General features: G+C 42.5%; 1 protein-coding gene across 5 annotated transcripts in view; it reads left to right on the top strand.

The window, feature by feature from the left end:
- The window catches only part of MLLT3 (MLLT3 super elongation complex subunit), a 118,705-nt gene that overhangs the window by 79,441 nt on the left and 22,295 nt on the right, over nt 1-16,969 (top strand). The gene's annotated exons all lie outside the window — the stretch shown is intronic.

The following is a 16,969-nucleotide window of genomic DNA, read 5'->3' as shown; positions in this document are numbered from 1 at the left end:
ACTCGGATCACTTCTCATAGCCAGAGGGTGATGTCAAGAGGCGCCTGAGCATTCTCACGCCTGTTTAAACTTGAGGAGCTGGAGACCTTGCTGGTTAAGACCATTTCAGCTCTGGAATTAAGGGACTCAGCGGAGGCTGTGGAACCCACCTCCAAAGCCACTACTTCATCCACCAAACCAATAAAGGGCTGCCCTAAAGGGCTCCCATCCATTTTTCCAGCCAAGGAACAGTCTCACAAATTTTTCCCTCTCCCTGAGACTTTCGAACGTAAGATTAGGAGGGAATGGGTGGATCCTGCCTCCAGTAAGGGGTTCCCCTCAGCCTACAAGAAGTTGTATGTGGGTCCAGATTACTTAGATGATCTCCTAAAAACTCCCCTTATTGATGGTCCTATCTCTGCACTGCATTCAGGAGGTTTAGTTCACAAAGACGGTCAGGGAAATTTGAAGGACCCCATGGACAAGAAGTCTGACGTCCTCCTACGTAGGGTGCTCGAGGGTCTGGCCATGCTACATAGAATCCTTGCACCTACTGCTACAGTGGCCAGAGCTTCAATTATCTGGTTAAAAAAGATTTTATCCATCATCCCTCCTCAGGATCGAGGGATCAGGGAGGGCACCAAGAGGGTGCTTATGGCCGCATCCTTTCTGGCTGATGCGTCACTGGACGCTCTGGTCACATCTTCCCGCACCATGGCCACTGCCTTGGTGATTCGCAGAGTCCTTTGGCTGAAGCCATGGCTATCCAACACCCAGTCCAAGAATGTTGTGTCAGGTTATGATTTCCAGGCCGGGATCCTTTTCAGTACTGAACTGGACCGCATTCTGGTCCAGTCCAAGGACAACAGGAAGACGATGCCCAGCTTTGTGAGATCAGACAAGCCGCGCTTCACTCCTAAGCCATCCTTCCAAAAGTTCAGATCTTCCCTTCGTTCCAACCGAGAAGACAACAGATCGAATTGGTCCCAACCCAATTCCTTTCAGAAGAAGACCGACTTTCGCAACCAGGGTAGGCAGGGGAAGTCGTTCAAATCAGGCTCGACCAACAACAACAACAACACTAACAAGGCCTGACTGTCCACACCTTCCGGTCGGTGGGCACCTCCTGTCCTTTCAACACCAGTGGATAGGACCACACGTGGACTCATGGATCCTAGAGATTGTCTCCTGCGGGTACTCTCTGGAGTTTCATCACTTGCCAAAGGACAAATTTCTTCCTTCCTCTATTCCAGAGAAAAGGGACAGGCTACTGTCTGCACTCAATCACCTGCTGACCATCCATGCCATTGAACCGGTTCCATCGGACCAGATGGGCAGGGGAGTCTACTCCCACTTCTTCACAGTCCCGAAGAAGAACGGGGATGTCAGGGCCATATTAAATCTTCGCCATGTCAACTTCTTTCTTCAACGATTTTGGTTTCGGCTGGAGATGCTTCGGTCCACCGTAGCAGCGGTCCAGCGGGGGGGGGGGGTCCTTACGTCCCTGGTCCTGGCCGAAGCTTACCTGCATATCCCCATTCATCCGGGCCTTTACCGCTACCTTCAATTCACAATAGAGACCCACCACTATCAATATGTCGCTCTTCCCTTCGGGCTGGCCATGGCTCCGCGAATGTTCACCAAGGTCCTGGTGGCACCAATTGCCTTTTTGAGACAGCAGGGAGTACATCTCCATCCCTACCTGGACAACATCTTGATCCGGTCCAGGTCCCGCAGCCAGGCAGTTCAGGATGTCGCCCAGGTACAGAGTCTCCTGTCTTCTTATGGGTTTGTCATCAATCTGGAGAAGAGCGTCACCCTCCCCTCCCAGAGGATGGAAACCTGGGGGCGCTTATAGACACTTCGGCCTGCTCGCTGTTCGTCCCCAGGCACAAGGTGCAGAAGATTCAGACTTTGGCCCTACAGGTCCTGTCAGCCAGGTCATCCACGCTGCTCCAGCTAGCCAGCCTTCTCGGTCTTCTCCTCTCCACCATGGACCTAATCCAGTGGGGGAGGATGCACGTGAGGCCACTTCAGGCCCTCCTTCATCGTTTTGCCAGGCAGATTTCACGCAAAGAGGATTTCCATCTCCCCTTCAGTATGCATGAGTCTAAAGTGGTGGACTCACCCAGTCAACCTCTCCCAGGGGAAGGTCTTTGCTCCCCAGCACCAGCTGCACATCTATACGGATGCCAGCCTCAAGGGTTGGGGGGCCAAGCTCGATTGTCATGTGGCCCAGGGAACATGGTCCAGCTCACAGATTCAGACTCCCATCAATGTACTCGAGGTCAAGGTGATTTTCCTGGCGCTTCGGGCTTTCAAGCAGTGGATTCTGAATTCCCATGTTGTGATTCACACAGACAACATCTCTGCAAAATGCTATCTCAACCACCAGGGGGGGTCGAGGTCCTCCGTTCTTCACAAGGAAGCCTTCAAAATTCTCCTGTGGGCGGAAAGCAACCTAGCCTCCCTCAGGGCCGAGCATGTCAGGGGCTGCCTCAATACGGAGGCAGACTGGTTAAGCCGCTCCAGGCTTTCCAACTCAGAATGCAGACTGAACCCAGTGACCTTCCAACTCCTGATCTCCAGGTTGGGCCGTCCAACTATCAATCTGTTTGCTACCTTCGAGAATGCGCAGACTCCAGCCTTCATTTCCAGGTTTCATCATCCTCAGACTTGGGCCACGGATGCGCTCTCAGTCCAATAGCCACCGGGACTTCTGTATGCGTTTCCTCCATTATCAGTCCTTCCAAGACTCCTCAGATGAATATAGCTGCAGTGGAGAGAGGTGATTCTGGTGGCTCCCTATTGGCCGAGGAGACCCTGGTTCTCAGTGGTCCAAGAGATGTCCATAGGTCCTCCTCTTCAGCTTCCCATCATGCCAGATCTTCTGTCGCAAGGTCCAATTCTGCATTCAGATCCCAGCTGGCTCAATCTGACCGCCTGGCACTTGAGAGGCGAGGGCTGAGGCGAAAGGGGTACTCTTCCAAGGTCATTGACACCATGCTGGCAGCTCGGAGAAGATCTACCACTAACATCTATAATTCCTCTTGGAGGGCCTTCGTAAGATGGTGTAGACGAAAACATCTAAATCCCGAGACACCTTCTACTGCGAATGTCCTGGAATTTCTACAGGAAGGTTTCTCTCTGGGTCTTAGGGCTGCCACACTTCGCAGACAACTAGCCGCGCTAGCCACTATTCACCCTGAGTTTCAGGGTCTGCCCATCTCCAGGCACCCGGACAGTCACAAGTTCTTAAAGGGTGTTCAACAGCTGCAGCCCATAGTAGTCCACAGATTCCCATCCTGGAGACTGCATGTCGTTCTGGACTCCTTAACCAAATCCCTCTTTGAGCCAGTCCAGAGCGTCCACCTCAGATGGTTAAGGATGATATTGCTATTTCTAGTGGCCATTACATCGGCCAGGCGGGTGTCAGAGATTAGGGCCATGTCCTGTAACCCAAATTTCTGTCTGTTTTTCCCTGATAGGGTAGTGTTGAAGCTGGACCCTTCCTTCAGACCCAAGGTAGCTTCGGAATTTCATTTGAAACAGGATATATTGCTGCCCAATTTCTGTCCTAAGCCCACGCACCACAGGGAGCACCTATGGCATCACCTAGACGTGAGACGTTCCCTTAAGGCATTCCTTATATGCACCAAGCAGATTAGAAAATCTGAGGTCTTGTTCATCAATGTGGCACCACCCCGGATAGGGGAGGCCATGTTGGCAGCAGCCATCAGTTCTAATTTGAAGGCTTGTATTGCCGAGGCCCATAAGGCGAATCGACTACCAGTCCCTGTAGGAATCGCAGCTCACTCCACCAGGAGCACGACAGCTAACGCTGCGCTTGTCAAACACGTGCCAGTGGAGGAGATTTGTAGGGCAGCCACCTGGGCCTCTCCCTCATCCTTTGTCAGGCATTATAGACTTAACTCTATAACTGCCATCCAGGCCTCCTTCGGGAGGAGAATCCTGGAGCACGTTATTGATGATTAACAGAACCCACTCTATTTGGGGTACTGCTTGGGGAGCCCCAACAAGATGGACTACACCATCCAGGAGAACGACCCATTGGATACTTACCATGAAGGGGTCTTCTCCTGGGTGGTTGTAGTCCATCTTGACCCTCCCTGTTGTGTTCCTGGACAACATCGTGCTCTTTTTAAAGCCTATACAGAGCTCCTACATTAATATTGTATAGGTTACTTTCCTTCGGGCCCTTCCTGGGTTTTTGTTACTGTTACTGTTTTTTGTTGCTGTTATTGTTATGTATGTTATCTTGACAATGTTAATGTCTTATGAGTGGACTCGGCTACATCAGATACTGGGTCTAAAATGGCCACAACTGGCGACAGGAAGTGCCCGAAAGTATTTCCTGCCTCTTCAACAGTGGGTGGGAAGCACCCCAACAAGATGGACTACAACCACCCAGGAGAAGACCCCTTCACGGTAAGTATCCAATGGGTCGTTCTATCTGATGTTTTATTGTTTGTCTTTTAGCAAAAGAATTGTGAAATCCAACAGTTTTTATTACCATTTTATTCTTTGTGTAGAGCTATCAAATATGCCATTGTTTTTCTTTGGTTTAAAAGGTTTGTAGCCACACTTCCATGAAATTGTTTAGATTAATTTAATTTCTGAACATTTCCTTTTCAGACGCTTATAGAGCAATGACTTAAAAGGTAGCCAAATGTAGTCCATTTATAAATATATTTTTGAAAATGAGTGATTTCTTCAACTTTGCATTGTATTGGCCAGAGTACAAAAGTCTAAGCAGTGGTGGCGAACCTATGGCACGGGTGCCAGAGGTGGCACTCAGAGCCCTCTCGGTGGGCATGCGCCACCCCCACCCCCACACATCTAGGCTGGCTTGGGCCGCTGGGCTCTATTAGCATTAAACCTAAGACCTAGTTTTGGGGAAGCAGTGTAGGTAACCTGCTAAACGCTGTTAAACCTGACTGATTTTCATGCAAAGAGCTACAGCGCGATCCTTTACCTGGGAGTAAGCTCAGTTGCTGGCAATGGGGCTTGCTTCTGAGTAAACCCTCCTAGGGTCATGATTCACGCATTGGAAGAGTTGCATGGTTATTTCAAAGCAAAGCCACCGACTACCACCAAGCTTACTCCCAAGTAACTCGGAGCCAACTGTTTTTTTTTCTAAACTAAAACCTCAGTATTCAGCTTAAATTGCCGTGTTGGCACTTTGCAATAAATAAGTGGGTTTTGGGTTGCAATTTGGGCACTCGGTCTTGAAAAGGTTCGCTATCTCTGGTCTAAGCTCAGCATGTGTTCAGAGCAGATCTGCCTTATATGTTGCAAGTTGGTTATAAATAATTTCCTGCTAATCAGCAGCCAGCAGTTGAAGCTCCTTGCGCCATTCCCTCCTGAATTATGAAAAGCATGTATTATATGAGCAGGGGCAGGCAGAGCAGATTAAATATTATGCTGGATTTTGGGATGTCAGAGAGCAATTTTCCATTAGTCAAGAAGGTCTTCTCCTTGACTTATTAAATCAAACCAAGAAGCTAGACTAGCAAACGTAGTCCTTGATCAGGGTCGTGGTGGTTAGATAAGCAGGTACAAGAGAATACGAAAAGAATGTTACCAGCTAAGCTCAGATTCTTATAAATTAAGTTTATTTTTTGAACTATAGATACATGAGGTTTCAGTGATTACGGGCACCTCTCAAAATCACTGTCCAAGAAAGAGCATTATCTTGGGCCTCCTTGAAGGTAGGAGCAGGATAAAAATTTAATTGATTTCACAAAGAGGAGTCTTGTGGCACTTCGGACCCATTTGTTGTGGTAAAGTGTTTTGGTGAAAAAAGCTTACTTCAGTAGAAGCATGGTCTCGGATGTTCTCAGACATTTGAAATGACCTCTAGCCCAAGAAATTATTATTAGCGAGTTTCTAAAAATTGCCACAAAGCTTCTTAGTTTGCTGTGGGCTCCAGAGAGACCCCAGGTGTCACTCCCTGTCTGGGGATTTTACTGTTTCCTTTAGGCAGTTCTAACATTAGATTATTTTAAAGTATCTTTCTACCTTCAAAGCTACGAATACAAGGTTGAAAATATATGGTCAGTAGTGTTCTGTAAATTAAGTATACCATGGCTCCTCCCCCAAATGTGACCAAAATCTCTGTTTGGCGTGTGTTTTCTCCCCTCTCTCCCCTGTGCCTCCCAATCAATGTGTCATTTTGTATACAATTTCTACACTTATCAAAATGTTATGAATAGTATGTAGAAATAATTAAATAACAGTTTTTAAAGTTGTGTCTGCCCTGTTGGGGGAAATTACAGAAAAACAACAGCAGATTATTATTTTTATTTGAAAGCTTATTGTACACCAGCATTGACTAGTGTTTCTACATAATTCTGTAAATATATGTTCTCACCATGTTTGCAAGATTGGGTTGGACAATTATGTTTGGAATTGGCAAGTAAGAACCGGCATATGACATGGGTGAGTCAGATGGCAGTGAAAGTTTTAAGGGAAGGTGACAAAACCATGTTAATCTAGGCTAGGCTTTGCTTTAGAGAAAGATTGCATGCTTAAAAAGTTGTTCCAGAAAACATGGTGGCAAGCAAAATGAAATCGCCTGGGTTCAGTGAATAAGCTTGTACAAAATGGATATTGAGCAAGAGCTGCACCTGCAGAGACGGTTGTAGGGAAGAGCTTTAGAAGTACAGAAACATGGTGCTAAATTTAGGCATGGTGTCAAAGCAAGGCTAAGACAGCTTGCTCATGGTTTGATGTGATGACTGTTGGTTTGTGCTAATTTTGGTTTGTGTTAACTATGGTTCATTTGGTATAGTGCGTCAGTTGACATAGCATAATTATAGTAATTGCTGTTCCAGGACCATATACATGGCAGTGCAGAGCAGATGAAAATCGAAAGTGGACAAGGTGCTATAAACCATAGCTAATCTGTACAACTCAAAGCTTAGTGAATGCTGAAATTTGTTACGATGCCCGAGTTGAACCACAGACACGTTCTGGGTACCAGTTAATATTTAGGTTGGGAAAGGGTGGGAATGGTTGGTTTAAAAGCAAATGAGATTGGTTTAAAAGTGAATGAGATTAAAAGGATATACACCAAGGCAGGCCAGAGTACTTCAATTCATCAACATATACAACATATTCAAGATTTTGCCAACTTTTGGTTGTGTGAGGAAGATGAAGGTTTAAGATGACAAGTGGGCTTCTCTAATAGTAAAAGAAAGGAACTTTTAGGCATTTCATAAGTTTCTGATTTACAACTCATTCTTACTTTAAACCCTTCCTTCTGTGCACAAATTACCCACCTTCAGAAAAGCCTATCCTCTGGCCTTGCCTTCTGATTGGAAAGAGGCAAGTCCACGGCAGAGAATTTCTTACAGACCGACAGAATCTTCTAATGCTGTGTAATTTTGGTAGGCCTCTTTTTGGTCTCACATCTGATGAAGAGAATTGTGCATACTTGCAGAAGTGATTGCCTTCTGCAGGTAAGTGCTTTGGAAATACTATTTTTGGCACTGGGGATTGTTAAAAAAATTAAGACTCTACCTTTCGACTCTAAAGATAAAGTTAGTCTCCTGTGGACTCTAAAGATAAAGTTAGTCTCCTGTGCTACCGTGTTTCCCCAAATACAAGACAGTGTCTTATATTAATTTTTGCTCCCAAAGATGTGCTATGTCTTATTTTCAGGGGATGTCTTATTTTCCCTGTGTTCTGTTCGTCGGGCATGCTTCCAAACAAAAACTTTGCTATGTCTTACTTTCGGGGGATGCCTTATATTTCGCACTTCAGCAAAACCTCTACCATGTCTTATTTTTCGGGGATGTCTTATATTAGGGGAAACAGGGTAGCACCAGGTCATTACTGACCCATGGGGTGACATCACAACACAGTGTTCACTAGGCAAACTTTGTTTATGCTGTGGTTTGCCATTGCCTTCCCCAGTCATCTCCACTTTACCCTCAGCAAGCTGAGTACTCATTTTACTGATTTTAGAAGGATAGCAGGCTGAGTCACCTTGAGCCTGCTACCTGAAACTGACCTCCATCAGGATCAAATTCAGGTTGTGAGCAGAGCTTTCTACTTCTGTTCACAAGAAACTTTCAATTATTTATAAAATATTTTTCCCACTAGTGTTTCTGCTCCAGAATATCAGCAGAAATAACGGTTCACTTGAAATGGTTTACAAGATCTACTGTTGTTATGGTCAGCTTGAGATAATTGTTCAAGTTATTTCTTTGTTTACTTTTTTATCATCAGTCTTCCTTGCTGAGGCAATTTTAGTAAAGAATTATTCCATCTGTGTGCTACTGACACACTGTGGTGTTTGTGGATTATAGCTGGGAAGTGGCTACTTTTGCAGATTAGACTCTGGGAAAAGCAGGAACAAAATCCTCTGTGTAATATAATTAAAATAAGTTTTTTTTTGTTTAAAAAAACTTTCAATTATTTATTAAAGATTTTTTCCCCACTAGTGTTTCTGCTACAGAATATCAGCAGAAATAATGGCTTACAAGATCTGCTATTGTTATGGTCAGCTTGAGATACTTGTTCCAGTTATTTATTTGTTTACTTTTTTATCATCAGTCTTCCTTTTTTAAAAAAAAAAACAACTTAGGTTTTAACCTTGCCATGTAATCATGAGCATGTGTGACTGAAAGTTTGGCAGCTGGTATCTCAGCTCACTTACATAAAGGCAAAAGTGAAGAGGGCACACTTTGGTAAGAATTTGGTCCATATTATTTTGACAAAAAGGATCTTGCAATTGCCTTGGCTCAGAGCAGAACATTTGTAGGGAAAAGAGTGATTTTCTGCTGTTAGACTTTTAGACAAATTCGGATGAACTCAGGTTTGGCAATTTAAAAAAAAAATAGTAGTTTGGGTCATGGGAAAGAGTGGCTATGGAGACTTCTGATCAGTCTTTTTAACATATATTTAAAATATAGGGAAGGATAGCAACTGAATTTGAAAGAGATACTTAAAGAGGTGATAATGTCCTCCATTAGCTGAGTGAAACCATTTTAACTGAAGTTCTGGGATATCTCTTTTGATACCTTAATACTATAAAAGAAGATTCTTCGCATAGTTGAAGATAATAGATACCAGAGATGAGTAGCTATGGCACCAGCTGAAAGTTTGAGCTATATTTTGCCACAAGTTTATTTTAAATGGCAGGAAATTGCATTTCAGGTCGATAAAACTGTTTGTTAATTTGTATTTTATTAAATTATTTCGACTTCTCATCTTTTTTTATGGTAGCTTAAAAACAGTGGGCATTAGGGCTGAAATAAATAAAAATATCAAGTCTTTATACAGCTCATGACAGAAATTGTCCAGTCTCTAAAGCCTTTTTTAAAAATAGGATTATCTTAAAATCTCCTGAAATGGACCAATGTAGGCACCCTCCCAATCTCCAATAAAGTAAGTAAGTAAATAAATAACCAAGCAAGCAAGCTTATGAAGGCTATTCTAGAAGGCTAGAGCCACAGTAAAAATGACCAAGATTGCCTGTAGTAGATCTAATAAACCTGGGGTGGGATGACAGGAAGAAACTCTGCAAAAATGTGGACTGACTCTTAGGTTCATACCAGGAGAGTTTATCCTCAGATAACAGGCATCTTGATTTGAATGCAAAAGCATATATAACCAGCCAATAGCAGTGCCTTAAAATCAGAGTAACATCATTATGACTCTAGATTCTGGTCAATCGGAGCTAGCTATTCTGTGCTAGTTATAACTTTAATGATGTCTTATAGGGCACTGCCATGTAGAATACCTTGCACTGATCTTGCCCTTAGAAGACTACCAGTCATCTATCTGCTGCAAATCCATCATTTAACCCTTTTCCTATCAGACCCAAAACAATCTCAGACAGATATGCAGCAGCCATGATGTCCTGAACATGGCTCATTGAGATACTATTGGCATGAATGTTGAAATCACTCCAATACATTGTTTAAGACTTTTTAGTACTAAGCTGATGTTCACCTTCGCTCAGTCTGCCAGGGCACCTGCAGGTGAGCTAGGTGAATAGTACTACCTACAGGATAGCCCAGGGGTAGGGAACCTGCGGCTCTCCAGATGTTCAGGAACTACAATTCCCATCAGCCCCTACCAGCATGGCCAATTGGCCATGCTGACAGAGGCTGATGGGAATTGTAGTTCCTGAACATCTGGAGAGCCGCAGGTTCCCTACCCCTGGGATAGCCAAACCATCCCTGGTAACTAGTACAAGATTAATGCATCAATTTTTATGAACATTTGGATTGGAAATCTAAAAGAGAGATACTCTGACGGAATCCTAACTGTCCTGTTTGCCATTTTGTGAGTGACCTACAGAATGTGCAGCTGGTGTATTGTGGAACAATACTGCATTATCAGTTCAGTCCAGCCAAGTTTCTCTCACACATACCAGATCTACCTCTTCCTCTACCAACAAATTATAAAATAAGGAGACTTTATTTTTTACCACAACATATAGGTTGACCTCAACATCGCCCTAAGAACGTGGTCTCCCATATATCTCAATATGTATATTACAATGTCTAAAGGTTATACTACCCATTGTATATGATCAAGATCATGCCTAATTTATTTATTTTTAAGAAGTCTGCAAATCAGGATATACTTGTATAAGAGGATGTCTACTACAGTAGTTATATATTTTAAAGAACTTGGTTAGCAAAATTTGCTTTGGCAGTAGACCATAATCATCAGAAAACTGCTGCAAGGAAAACATCAGTTTCAGCCAAAGAAAACACTTTCTGTACTTGGTAGCTTTGCTTGATTTATTAATACAATTTTCAGCTCTTTTTGATCTACATGCATTTTAAAAGACAAATGTTAATCAGGGATCCCATGCATAAGCAACTAGTGTTTGTTCATTTACAATGAAGAACTCCAGCAAGGTGTCCCTTGAGAGTGTATGGCAAATTGCCATGGATAATCTGCCAAGCTTTGCTCAAGGACATTGGAATTCAGATTCTGAGAGATCCACTGACCCATTTATACTCCACTGTCTGCCACTCTGTGCCCAACTATTTTGTGGCAGGCAAATGGACCATGTCATTTTGTAGAACTGGACCATGTCATTCTGTAGAACTGAAACTGCTTTGTCCTGCACCACTCCCCTCCCAATTAACTTCAGTTAATATTTATTTTTTAAATATACACATGTGTAGTATTTGACATCCAGTAATTTTGTTTCAGCGCTTAGCTTTTGACAGCATCTGACAGCTAACTTGCAATTGCGTTCATTCATTCAACTACTGTTTTTTGTTGAGAATTGGGGCCAATCTAATCACTGAGAAATTTCCATTTTCAAATTATATAGTTTGTTTAGAAGAACTACCATGTGCAAATGGCAGGTTTTGTTGGTAGTTTGCCACCTCAGGAATCAAACCCAACATTTCCATGATTTGAAGTGTTGTTTTTAGCCAGTGGTATTATATTAATGAGGAACAAGATATTTGTTGTCTTCTGGAATAGAGTTCAGATTCCAAACTGAGAGAATGGAGGCTGATGTGTTCTGTAATTCTCATAAGATCTCAGAAGCTAAGCAGATTCAGTACTTGGAAGGGAAACCACCAAGGAAGATTCTGCTGAGGAAGGAAGTGGCAAACCACCTCTGCTTCTCACTTGCCTTGAAAGCTCCTGGCTAGGGTTAACATAAGTTGACTACAGCTTGAAAACACTTTACTCACGCACGCGCGCATGCACAAACCCCCCCCCCCCAAGTAATGTAATCAGCTACTTAACTTCATGTCTGAAATGAGGAACTAATCACTTGCAAACTTAGGAAAGAAAACAACTGCAATACATGTGCAATCTTTTGTTTCAAGTATGTTAGATAATTGAAAACATCAATCAAGACTTGGCAAATCCCGAGCAACAAGTTTGCCATGGTATCTAGAAAGTTCATAGTGGCACCTTTAAGGGCATAGTTAAAATTATTACATTAAATATAATGTTCAGCCCATCAAAGTCTCTGTTCTAACCCTGCAGCTGCCCTGTACTTTTGGTCAGGATCCTGAAAAGAAATATCACTGTCACTGCATGGCTGTGGGATGGGGGCTGCACTCAGCTCACCTGGCATTTTGCCTTCCTCTGGCCATTTGGGCCTTCTGCTGCTGCCATTCCTGCAGAGTGTGAACAAGGGGGCTATAGGCACGTGTTTGAGACCTTCTCAGTGGAAACCTTGTGGCTATCTCAGTGGCCATGTCAAGGACTCTCTTGCAAGCTCCAACAGGATGGGCCCCTAGAACTGCTGATCCATTGTCAGCCGATTCATCTATCAGCTGATGGCCTTGACCTCTTGGGTTCTTCTCCTGAGGATTTGAAGTGCCTGAGGTGATCAGAGCCAGCCATGACATTTCCCAAGTTTGAGATGAATCATCTATTTAACTTATTCAGTTGAACTGTTTCTATTCTGCTTTTCAACCAAAGTCCACAAAGATGTTTAAAAGGGAGTTCAGCACATCTGAGATGCCAGGTTGCCATGACACCTAGACATTTCATTGTGGTGCCTGTTATTTTCAGTAATGATTTTTGTTGTAGTGTCTCTCAACAGTTCTCAGTGAAAATATAAAAGGTTGAATTCTATCAGTTTTTCCACCACAAAAAAGGCTAAGTTTGCGATCTGTGTGCACAAAAACTGCGTGGAATGGGGGCTGTAATAAAGAGGGAAATTGGCAGCAATCGAGCAAAACTGGCTGAATCCAACCCAAAGCTTATTTATTCTTCCCTGTCAATGTGTTTTGTAGTATGACAAGATAAATGTGCATGAAGTTCTTGTCATTAATTGTTTATATGTAAACTTGTAATCCTAAAATAGTGATGGATGAATTAATATCTTAACTAGATTATTTCTGGTCTGGCTTCAGTATTCTGTGAAACTGAGCATTTTTTAAAAAAATGGAATTAAAAGAATTTGGGGGAGAAATTAGACTAGAGCTGTTTGTTGTGATGATGATACTATGCTTACCGCTATCTTTATTCATATACTACAAACACTGTTATAGTGTTAATACAATTACAAGAGTTTCGGATTAAATTTCTTTGTAGCAATAATTAGAAAGTTTGCTTGTTTTAAAATACAAAAAAACTGAAGTCTGTAAGCAGCGTCTGGCTCCTAAATTTTGTGGTTGGCACCACGAATGAAAGAAAATTTGTCATGGTGAGGCTTTAAACAATTCAGTTAAACAAACCCTAATAATTAAAACCAGTGAACACACATAGAGCTATACAGTTAAGACAAATCAGCAGAAATAGCCAGTCATTTTAGACAATACTAAAACATATGGACCAATGATATAAATTGGCATAAACTAGGCAACAGTGTATGTATAGTGGTGAAGTGGATTCTAATCTGGAGAACCAGGTTGAATTCCCCATTCCTCCACCTGAGTGGCAGAGGTTTATCTGGTGAACCAGATGTGTTTCTGCACTCCTACATTCCTGCTGGGCGATCTTGGGCTAGTCACAGTTCTTCGGAACTCTCTCAGCTCCACCTACCTCACAAGGTGTGTGTTGTGGGGAGAGAAAGAGATAGGAGATTGAAAGCCACATTGAGTTTCCTTACAGGAGAGAAAGGTAGAATATAATTCCAAACTCCTCCTCTTCCTGCTCCTCCTCCTTCATTTGTTCAAATTAGACCCCAAGACACAACAAATAGTTAATACAATTATTGTAAAATTGTTGCAGTCTGATCTTTGCAGCTAGTCCCAGTTATTAGTTCTGGCTGCCACATTCTGAACCAGCTGTAGCTTCTGGACTCACTTCAAAGTTAGGCCCATGTAGAGTGTGTTCCAGTTCTCAGATCTGGATATAATTAAGGCTTGAATTACTGTGGCTTGGCCATTCTTCTCCATGGAAGGTTGTAACAGCCATTATTTGAATGGCTTCCATTTAAAAAAAACCTGTGTGGTGATACCAAGTAATGGGATGACTGGTAGTTTTGTGTGGTTTGTGTTTCTAGCTGTGTGCATGTTGTTGCTTTTAATGTTGCTGTTGCAACAGACCCCCTCACCTTCTCAACTCACTGAGGCAGGATAACCACTCTCTGACAAGGTTTGTCAGATTCTTGCCTTTTTACAGGGACTGAGCTGCTTTAGGTAGTAGCGCATTGTGTAATAAAAGCACTTTTCCTCAGCCCAATAACTTTCCCAGAAGATGAAATGTAGCCCATTATTTTAATTTTCTGGCAAACCCTTTAATAAGGCACAAAATAATATATTAGAGGAGTTAGAGGAGATGGGAGTGGGAGATAACTTGGATGGGAGGAAAGATAAGGCAGGGGAAATATATACAAGAGCTTTTAAAAGTCTGTTTTCAGTTGTAGGCACAAGGTTATTAAGTTAGTTCAGTTGCAGTTTCAAAAGATTAGATGTTATAAAGATGTTTCCTAAGATGGTACCATCACACAACATGGTACTGGCTAATAGATTGTTACACAGGGTCTAACACTGTCTGTTACTTCACACAGTACCCTCACTCAGCCTTGCTAGTTAGAAACCTCAAAAATAAAACATGTCTTTCTCTTTCTCTCTCGCTCTCACTCTCTCTGGAGATAAAATAAAGCAAAAAACCCAATATGCTGTACCTCAGCTAAGACCACTCAATAAACCTCCATCAGTTCTCTAGTCTATTACATTTTATTTTCTCACAACACTCAGGCTGTCACCACTATAATCAGTCAGGTTTGCCATACATACACATTGATTGACAGTCAGACTGTCAAAGCATAGTTCAAGCAATAGTTTCTGCTAACAAGTATCAGCCTAGTAGATGTTTTAATACCCAGAGGTTAAACTTCTAGAACAGAGGCTGTGACAGGGATGCTCCTCCCCTTTTCGCTAGTGATAAAATTGGCTGGATCCAACTCATTGTGTGGTACAGTTACTAGTGGTGCATGGAACTGGTATCTTTAGTATTGTTGTCAGAAGTGATATCAGCAGGCCCTGCCCTGTAGCCTCACCAGGGCCCAACTATTCAGTCTCAGGGCTTGGGGTGCTGGGGACTGAGTTCATTCATGACTTGTGAAATAAGTGACAATATTTTTTTCTTTTTAAAGGGCAGCAAAGGATCGAAATAAGAAAATACAATTTGTAGCAACTTGAGATTCATTATGGCTTAAAATATATTTTCATAAATGAGCGTCTACTATCTTGATGTGCTTTTTCTTGCAAGAGGATATACTAACTTGTAGGAAGTTGCGTTAAATTAATTGGAGACAAAAGTTTTTTATATAAACTGTTGGTTTCATTAGACTTGCTAATGATGGTTAATATCAGCAGTTAATAAAGATGAGTACTTGAGAAGCATTTGTAGTATTAGAAATCTCTGATTCTCACTGTGTAGAACTAACATGAAGAGCTTAGATAGGAAAGCTAAAAGTATGGAAGAATCAAGTGTTGGGGAAGCAAAGGGTTGAAATAAAATTGAAGACACAGGGCTAAGAAAGAGATGTGATAAAGCCACCCTCAACCCAGAGAAGGCAACTTCACTTGGCTATTAATTCAAAGCCCGCCATTAGTATAAATGTATTTCTGTGCACATTTCTGCTATACGTTAAGCATCTTGCCAGACTGTCCATATGTTTACTTGATACCTGTGATTATTTCTCTACTTCCTTCTCCAGCACCATTTTGCTAGCTGCTTCATTAAAACTTGAAAGCTTTGACTGTGTTTGCAACCTTTTATTTATTAAATATTATTATCGTGTTTAGTTCTTGGTTCTGCAGTTGCTTGGGTACTCCAGGTGGATGGAAGCCCATATATACATAGTGGGAGAAGAAAGTTGCTCTCTTGCCCTTTGGGTACATCTTTCCTGACTGTATAACACCCTCTCATCCATACATTGTAGATAACCTGTAAAAGTATTCATAGGAATCTAGAATCCTTGCGAGCTTTGTCCTGTTAAGAATTATGTGGATTGGACCATTGATTCTTATATTGCTCTTTTTCTGTAAGAAGTTAAAGTTGGCATAACCCCATTCTTGTTGTTACCTTTACATCCCTGTGATTAGGCTGAGCGATAGTGATTGTCCCATAGGTGAGCTTCATTTCAAACCAAACCCTAGGCCAGTGGTGGCGAACCTATGGCACTCCAGATGTTCATGGGCTACAATTCCAATTGGCCATGCTGGCAGGGGCTGTTGCGAATTGTAGTCCATAGCATCTGGAGTGCCAAAGGTTCGTCACCACGGGCCTAGGCCCTTTAGTGTTCCATCTTGACTGATGTACATAGGAATCTCTGGCCCTTTTCGCACAAACCAAATAAAATGTTTTGAGGCAAGAAATAAAACGTTTCCTCCATGGAGTTCTGCATGGCTTTTAGCCCAAAACATTTTAATTCCTGGCTGAAAACGTTTTATTTGTGCTGTTCCCTAGCTATTATTTTTTTTAAACATTCTCACTTGCTATGCAATTTTTTAAAAATGCGTCCCACACCTGTCCACAGTCCCTGTACTTCCTCATTGGCACCATGTTTTGAGCTCACGTCATCTATCTTGCACCGTATTTCCATCAGTGTTGTTGTTTTATTTCCAGGGGTCATGTGGATGTAGCCATGTAGACATGACCCCTAGAGAACTGCAGCACGAGGCTTTGAAGCTTCATAGCTACGAATCTAAAAAGTAAAAAAAAAAACCTGTAACAACCACAAAATGGCAGCCAGGTAGCATTTTTGAGGGGGTGAGTTTGGACAAATGGGTTTTTGAAAACATTTGCAAAACGTTTCCAGGGGTTTGTCCAGAATGGACCATTATCCCTATGTCATTGTGGGGTCATAAGGAATTCTCTGGGGCAAGGTAAGCACTGCACATGGATTTTACATACTTGGAGATGATTTTGGTACACTTCAGAGTATACCATCTGCTTGCTGAGGATAAGTCCCACCTGCAGCCTACAACTGTCATTCATCCAAGAGCATCAAATCACGTTGACTCTTTTTTTCTTTTTTGCCTGTTATAGAATGGGTGCCTGTTTTGTACAT

This window comes from Sphaerodactylus townsendi, linkage group LG07, assembly GCF_021028975.2.
Source record: "Sphaerodactylus townsendi isolate TG3544 linkage group LG07, MPM_Stown_v2.3, whole genome shotgun sequence".
Taxonomy (NCBI): domain Eukaryota; kingdom Metazoa; phylum Chordata; class Lepidosauria; order Squamata; family Sphaerodactylidae; genus Sphaerodactylus; species Sphaerodactylus townsendi.
Note: the sequence above shows the minus strand (reverse complement) of the source record. Positions and strands in the feature narration are given on the sequence as shown.